The following is a 9,172-nucleotide window of genomic DNA, read 5'->3' on the forward strand; positions in this document are numbered from 1 at the left end:
AAAGTAAAACATAAGAACTTGTCTAAGTAGTTCAAATACATAAGAAGTTGAGAAATACTTTCTTCATTCAAAATGATTTTGTCTCCTCAAGAATTTGTTAATATTTAGTTTATGTTTTTTGTCAATTGTTTATATGCAAATCAAATCAAACTTACAAAATATGTTTAACTCATTGTTTGTGCATTGATATATTCATATGATTCATTCTATTAGGCAATTCCTTGTGGTTCGACATAACCCTATACTATACTACAATTGAATCTTAAAAGAGGTGTAAATTGTAAAATAGTAAAGTGTTATCAAAAAATTTATTCATTAAAACACCTTTTAATATACAAAACTGATGAAGCTAACTAACTAACTTTTATTTATTGTTATTTACATTCCGCAATTTATTTATTCTTTAATATCAACCTTCCTTAAGGAAGAGGTTTGGTTTTTTAATAAAAAGAACCTGAAAGGGAGTAAATAAATAAAGGTTACTTAACTTTATTATTCTTTTGTTCTTTATTTATTTATTTGTTTCTAACAACTAACTATTCATCACTTTTGTACATTAGAATACCATTAAACCGGTGTTTGAATTTATTCCACAAAACCGAGAAGATATTCAAAGGTACTTAATAATTATGTAATAAGGGATTGCTTCGATACCATTGTACCGATGTAAGAATTTATTCTAACAAAGCCGAGATGAGACAAATAAGGAATAACTTATTCACATGATTATTAGAAGTAAGTTGTAACTAGAATATTCTTGAAACCATTATACCGGCGTTGGAATTTATTTCAACAAAGGCGAGATGGCGAACAAAGAATAAAACCGAGTTCACTTACTTAACAAAATAAAAAGAGAACACACCGAAGAGAAATTTCTGCTTTCAATAAATTGGCGCAACTGCCGGGGACAATTTGTTGAGAGGGGAAAACCAACCTCTCACATAAATCTTTCAACAAATTGGCGCCATTGCCGGGGACAATTTGTTAAGAGGGGAAAACCAACCTCTCACATAAATCTTTCAACAGTGTATTTGGCCTATTTTAAAGAGAGCAACCTGGTCGTAACTCGACCAGTAAGTATTATTTCGTATCATTTAGAAATGTTGCAAGCAACAATAACAACACTAACTAAATCCTAGAAACTAGAAACTAGGAGAAGCTACAATAGATGCGACCAAAATCAAGCTTATCTAAACTAACAACATTTGACAGCAAATACTAACAGATAGACCAGTTCAGTTGTTGGATAACAACACTGATTGAGTCTAAATTTATTTATTACACCCCCTCAAGATTGAGTCATCATCAGTGATAATAAGCTTGGCTCTGAAAAGAACAAAACGTGCTCTTGACAATGGCTTTGTGAGGATATCAGCAAGTTGGTTATTGGTGGATATGTGAGAGACATTTAATTTGCCCATTTACACAAGTTGTCTAGCATAATGATAATCAAGAGCAATATGCTTCATTCTGGAAAGAAACACACGATTGGAACAAAGATAAGTAACACCAATATTATCACAAAATAGGATAGGAGTGGTAGTAGACACTCCAAGTCCACCAAGCAAATTCATCAGCTACATAACCTTTGCATATGTATTTGCAACTGACCGATATTCAGCATCTACTGAGGAATGGACTATAGTTCTTTGACTCTGGGATATCCATGAAACAAAATTACCACCAAAATAGATAACAAAAGCAGAGGTGGATGTTCTATCATCCAAATTACCATCCCAATCAACATCAGTAAAGACAAGTAAGTTATGAGTTAGTTTCTTAAGTGTCAAGCCAAAATTAAGTGTAAGTTTGAGATATCTCAAAACCCTCTTAAGTTATTGTAAATGAAGTTGAGTAGGTTGAATTATAAATTGAGACAATTTGTTGATGGAAAAGGACAGATCAAGACGTGTGAGAGTCAAATATTGTAGTGCCCCTAACATCCCTTGAAATAACTTAGCATATGTAGGAACAATGTCATCTTGCAACTTAAGAAGAGTGGAAGTGCACAATGGAGTGCTAGTTGGCTTAGCACAAGACATGTTAAATTTGTCCAACAACTCGCGAATGTAACCATCTTGAGTAAGCATGAGACCATCCTTAACTTGTATATGTTTAATACCCAAGAAATAATGAGGAAAACCAAGGTATTTGAGGGAGAACTTTGAAGATAATTCAGCCATAAATTGTTGCAGGAACTTAGAGTTGCTACAAGTTAGTAAAAGATCATCAACATGCACTAAAAGGAAGTCTTGAACACCATTTCTATTATAGATAAACAGAAAGGTATCACCGAGACTAGTTTGAAAACCATAGGACAGAACAAAAACCTTGAGAGAATCATGCCAAGCACGTGGTGCTTGTCTTACACCATAATTGCTTTATGCAATTTACAAACATGAGTAGAAAACTCATTGTGAATAAAACCTGGTGGTTGCTGCATATATACATCTTTAGCAAGTGTATCTTATAAGAATGCATTATTGACATCAAGTTGATGCATAGACCAACTACGACTAAGAGCAAGAGTAAGCACCACCTTGATTGTTTGAGGCTTGACAATGAGAGAGAAAGTTTCCTTGAAATCAATATTTTGTGTTTGAGTGAATCCTTTAGCAACAAGCCTAGCCTTGTACCCAGCTATGCTACCATCAAGATTTCTCTTGATTCTAAATAAGCATTTGCAGCCAACAAGATTTTTAGCCTTATCCCGTGGGACTAAAGACCGGTTACCATTATTCATCAAGACATCAAATTCTTATGAACAGGCTTGTCGCCAATGAGGAACTTTAAGTGCTTGAATCACAATGGATGGTTCAAGATTATTAGGTATGACATGCTTTGTAGCAGCAATAATTTTCTTAGGCTTGAAAATGGTGTGTTGGGACCTGGTAGTCATAGGACAACTCCTAATTGGAATAGTAGAAAAAAGATGCGTGTAATGAATGAGGGGAAGAATTTGGACAAGACTAAGCTTCTATTGAAATAGTTGATAGGGACTCAGGATTCACTACAAGATCCAAACCAAATGATGTTGTTGAAGGTATGATGGGCTGCATAGAATCAAAGTTGGGCAATGATGGTGCAAAGATAAAGGGAATGGTAAACTTAGTAAAAGGAAGATGAGTAGTGGAGGTGGACTTGTGAGTAAGCTGCTCATAAGGAAATGAATCTTCAATAAAGTTCACATGTTTGGATACATAGACATGATTGGATAGAGGTTCAAGACAAAGAGAAACATGTTGGGAATGAGTGTAACCAAGGAAAATTCAAGGAAGTGATATGGACTGAAGTTTATTTTTGGTATAAGGTTGTGACCAAGGAAAACATAGACAACCAAAAGAGTGCAAATTATTGTAATTAGGTGTTCTATGAAACAAAGTTTCAAATGAAGATTGCATTTTTATTGTTGGAGTAGGCATGTTGTTGATTAATTAAGTTGCTGTTAGGAAAGCATATGACCAAAACTTAGCTAGTAAGTTAGCATAATACAATAATGCTCGATATGGAAATTTAGGTGTACGAGGAGGAGTGGATAAATGAGTAATACCATGTTTGACAAGGAAAGATTTCAGTTTAACAAATTCACCACCATTATCAGAGAAAAGGGAAACAATAGGTAGGTTGAAAAACTTCTCAACAATAGACATAAATTGAACAAAAATAGAAAAGACATCTGACTTATTTTTCATTGGATAAAACCGTACATACTTTGAAAAATGATCAAAAAAAATTAAATAGTAAAGGTAACCATATAAAGACCTAACATGAGATGGTCCCCAAACATCAAAATAAATAAGTTCCAACAATTTGCTACTAGTGAGATGATGATTTGAGACAGGTAACTTGTGACTCTTAGCAAAATGACATGAACTACATTCATGTGAAGAGGGAAACTTTATTAGAAGATGATGATGACTATCTGCCATATGATGCATCATTTTTTAAGAATGATGACCAAGTTTGTGATGCCATGTTGAGACAGATTGAAGACCGATGGTGAGAACTTGAGGAGAAGCAGATGTGGTGATGGTGGATAGTAAATGTTAAAGATCTTGTTTAAGTGGTCCTTTTGGTATAGCCTGACCTGACTTCAAATCCTTCACAACAAATCAATCAGGAAAGAATTCAACAGAACAATAATTAGTTTGACACAATTTAAAAAACTAACAAGAAATTTGATTGGATATTAGGAACATAAGACTTGGTTGAGATAAAGTGATTTAGTTATGATAGGAATGAAAGAATGACCAATATGAGTAATATTTAAACTTGTACCATCACCGTCAATGACTTGATCATGTTGATAGCTAATTTTACTAAGGAGGGGAGAAGAAGTTAGTAAGGAAAAAGAAGTGAGAGAGGATTTCGTAGTTTTCTTTCAAAATTGAATTTTAGGAATTTAAAATCCTGACCCTGGAGTATTTGGTCTACCACATGTCTTAATCTCTTGGAGTATTGAACCCTCTAATGTTGTCCGGGATCCCGACTCTAATCTTTAATAGTTCTATGACACAAATAAAATTATTTATGTGGAAGATATTTTTGGTTATAAAAATGAGTGTAATATCTATGTGCTGATAATATAAAGATTTATACGCATTAAGTAGATTATTCGTCATTCATTTATATAATTTTTTGTGATAATTAAATATAAATAATGGATTGTATAGTGATAATGTATAAAATTCTTACACTGCATACATTTTTTCTTTCAAAAAATAGAGAAGGAAATTGAGAAGCAAGCTAGAATAACTTACTGCTAGTGTATTAAACCAAAATAGGCTAGAAAGAAAAAACATAGATTTCGAGGATCCTTTACAGATACAAACCACCAAGCCTTACTTTAATCCAGCGATAAATAAAAAAGCCAAATATTACACTAGTAGTAAATTATTCAAAGTTCTTTTTTCTTAGGAATGAAGCTAAGGATTAGTTTTTTTGAAGAACGCAAAATATCTCATTTCAAATAAAAGACATACCCCTTCCCCCTCTCCCCAATTTATGGAATGAGTCAGTGGACAAAAATGGTTAAAGTGTCATTCTCTATAATTTATCTTAGAGCATATGATTATAGAATTTAGATTAGTATCGCAAAAATGGAGAAATAGAATCAATGAATGTTTTATGTCAGACAACATAGTTTTTTACCCACATTTATGCATGAAAGATTGTCATGCAGTAAAGACAAGAAGCATGTTTATTCTAGTCTTAACCATGCACTGACCCTATCATTGAAATCATCAAAGAGTAACATGTTGATAAACCTCAAATACATCTTAGGAGGTTACCACAGTAAATACAATTGAAGATAGTAGGTATTGAGAGTTACTAAGAGTGGGAGAGTTTTATCTTTCCAACATCAACAGCAACAACACATATACAAAGGTCAAACATTCCTGGGGAACTGTTCATGGTAAAAATCATGGGTAAATATTGGTAGATAATACAATAATAATATAAAAATATTTTATATGATTAGTTTATACATCTTTTTTGACTAACAACAATGTTTAGAGAATGAATATACATCAATAGATGTATTTTTTTATAACAGGTCTAGATTTCAATTTAGAGTATAATATCTAGTGTAAATGTTTATTTTCGTCCCTTATATTTTTTAACTTTCTCAATTTTGTCCTCTCAAAATATGGAAAACCTATAATTATCTAAAAATATTTCAAATGAGTCAAATAGTCCCTACCAAGTTTTATAAAACATATTAAAAAAGATTAATTTGACTCATATTCAAATTTTTTAGGACCATTTTGGGTTTTCTAATTTCTGAGGGACCAAAATGGTAAAGTAAAAAAACTAGAGGGATAAAAATGAATATTTACTCTAATACCTATGCATTGACATTGTAAATATATATACACAATCAATGCATTGACATTGTAAATATATATACACAATCAATGCATTATTCATCATTCATTTGTATTACTTTTATTTAAAAGTCAATAATAATTAAAAATGAATCATTAATAATGCACTAACAGAGTAAAAAACTTTTTCACCCATCTTTTGACTTTTGGCATAATAACGTACATGTGAATCTAGTAGATGCATAGACCACTGGATCAATGTGTTGCTAGCTAAAAATGTGTCCCAATGGAGTGAGTGAAGTTTAGTAAATTATTTCTTATGTGGCTGATTGCAGTTTAAAATTTAATGTAGAAGGAACCTTAAATTAAAGTTCTCTTTGCTAATTGATGTTTTCTAGAGAAAGTGAGAAATGAAGATTTGAACTAAAAGTTTTGATTTCTTCCCTTTCCCTAAAAATCAACTCGCAAATAACTAAGGAGAGGAGTTTGAAGTACATGCAAAATAAGATTACAAGATTTTTGGAGGATTCATGCTTCATAGCTGCAGCATGAACAACAGTGTGTTCTCCAAAGGGGCAGCTAATATGTTCACATTATGTGCTCAAGTAAAACTCAAGCAAATATGTTTATAAAAATGTTACTATTATCATATCCTAATTACTAAAAAACAAACCTCATCTTAATCTCAAATATACTCCACTACCAGCCCCTGGAAAGCCATGAGATAGAAATACTTTCCACTTTAAGATTTGTTTGCGAGTTAAGTTTTGAAGAGGAATGAAGGGAAATGAAAGGTTTTGGAGCCATGAAATACATTTGTGAGATGACTCTGAAGTTTTCTTTTTTCATCTCTTCCACTCCAAAACCTAACTCGAAACGAACCCTTAGTGTCCAACAAGACCTTGATGTATATTGCAAGTATTGCTTGTTCAGCAAGGTAGGGTTTGATCAATTCAGATGGGCAATATCCATAACCCTAAACAAAACAATCTCCTACTAAAATTGTCATAACTGATCTTGTTAATATGCCAATGTCACACTGCAAAAACAGTTTCAATTTTCTACATTAATGTAGCCTAGTTTCTAGCTTTTTTAGAACAAACAGGTTAATAAAGTTTCATCCAATTACTGGGATACCTATAAATCCTTCCACAGAAGGAGTTGTCTTTACTTGAAATCAAGTCATAACTAGTCACTAAGGGACCAGATGAAACAAATTAGAATTCCCATTTCATGTATTTGAAAGATTACTGCTCAACCCCAAGTTCCTATTCCCTCAACAATAAACCCACGAGACTTGAGTATTATTCCACATTGAAAATACCAAATGATCAATAATTAAGGCCAGCAAGAATCACAATTTTCTTATGCCTTTTAAGAAAAAAATAGGAACAAGCTACACAATAATAGAATTCCAGGGAAAAATTGGAATGAGAACAGCATGTATATATGGGTTCAGAATCTGATGAACAATCACTTAAAAGAATCTCAATGCATTTACAACTGAACTAATGGAAGATTTCATTAAAGTTAAAACCACTAATCAAACATAAAGACTAAGAAATCCAACTCCACTAAAATCAGAACCTCCTCATGTCATCACCATCGCCGTCATCATCATCAACATGCCTCTCTATATCAAAACCTTGTTCCTGACATAGTAACACAAGCACATCACTAAAATTCGATAATAACCAACAAAAAAAATAACAATTTGAATGGCAAAAAAATTTGTTGCCAATAGTACAAGAGAATAGAGAACATGTCAGAGATTACACCTAAGTGGCGCCCTCTCCCAACAATGTTTTTCCTCACACATAATCCACTTGGACCAACACATATTCCACAGATCTAAAGCATATAACCTAATTAGTTTTAAATTGCGATCCGCAACCACAACCCCAACCACAATTGACAGTTTCAAGACTCTCCACTACTGACCGCAATTCCGGCCACATCAGTCGCATTCTCCCGAAATTTTAAGCAATCACAGTAAACACACAATTACAACAAATTCAACACCATAAACCTAACTAAGAAATATAAAAAAACAGCGAAAAACAACAACGATTCGATGAATTCGGATCTAAAATATGGAATCAAAATAAGGAATAAGAAATGCAGAGTAGAGTACCTACGTCTGTTTGGAAGGGACGCGTTTGTTACGGAACATCATGTAACCGACCGGTAAAACAACTCCGATCATCATCACCGCCGCGCCCATTAAATATCTCATCGGACTTGGTGGTTCAACTTCTATCAACATTCTTACCTGAATTCATCATAAACAATCATCAAAATGCATAAATCATAAACATTAATTATTATTATAATTATTCATTTTGTTCTTCAGATCTTACAGCCATATCAAACTATTCACTCTGTCACCTTGCTTTTCTACACTGTCTAGGGATCAAATGAATTTGGGGAAAATCATTCGACGATTTTTAGTGAATTACATATTAACCCCTTTACTTTAGTTAATTTAATGGTGACCCCAAGTTATGAATGGGCCTTGTTGTACTTTCTTTAGTGTAAGTGGGTCATGCATGTTCACTAAATACCTGGGCTGAGACTTTTAATATGGCTATTTTTTTTTGTTTTTAATTAAAATTATTATTTTTATTTAAAAACTCATATATGAGTTATGATTTATACATTTCTTTGATAAGTTTTTTTATTTAAACAAAAAATGTTTTTTAGCTTTTTGAAAAGCTATATGGTCCGTTCATTAAGATTCTTTGAAAAATGTTATTCAAAAGTGATTTTGGAGAAATTTATTTTAGAGAGGTTGAGAAATTTAGTTTCTCTTAAAACATGAATTTATTTTTTTAGAAAATTATTTTCGGAAAAAGTTTTTTATTAAGAAAAGTTTCCATGTACATATATTTTTTTAGTTTCTAAAAAACATGGATAAATCAATAAATAATATTTGATGATAACAAATAAGAATGGTAATGAGTACATACCTGCATTCACATGTAAGATCGAAGATTTGAAAATTCGCTCCTAATCAAAGTGGGTTACAATAATAGGGTTCTTAAACCAAAAAATACAAAGTCTCTGAATATATATTAACGAAATATTCCTTTACTCCAAGTTAAATTATATTAATTATATTTAATATTATTTATTCATTTTTTAGATTCAATGAATCATAGAGGTGAAACTTAAAAGTCATCTAATATGTATGTTTATCTCTCTCATCACCTCTTTTACTCACCGCTATGCTATGTTAAATTTTAAAAAAATGAATATATAAGATTGAGTATAACTAACGTAACTTAATTTAAATGTAAATTGATCCATTCTTCAAAATATATATATATATATATATATATATA

General features: G+C 31.9%; 1 long non-coding RNA gene across 1 annotated transcript; it reads right to left on the bottom strand.

The window, feature by feature from the left end:
• Positions 1–7,217: 7,217 nt before the first annotated feature.
• LOC109339650 lies at positions 7,218–8,310 on the bottom strand. Its single transcript, XR_002106691.1, has 3 exons — positions 8,189–8,310; positions 7,963–8,100; positions 7,218–7,480 (listed from the first exon to the last, which is right to left on the bottom strand). It is a non-coding gene; the product is annotated as an uncharacterized LOC109339650 (long non-coding RNA).
• Positions 8,311–9,172: the final 862 nt, after the last annotated feature.

The sequence above is a fragment of the Lupinus angustifolius genome, unplaced genomic scaffold (genome assembly GCF_001865875.1).
Source record: "Lupinus angustifolius cultivar Tanjil unplaced genomic scaffold, LupAngTanjil_v1.0 Scaffold_85_102, whole genome shotgun sequence".
In the NCBI taxonomy this organism is placed as follows: domain Eukaryota; kingdom Viridiplantae; phylum Streptophyta; class Magnoliopsida; order Fabales; family Fabaceae; genus Lupinus; species Lupinus angustifolius.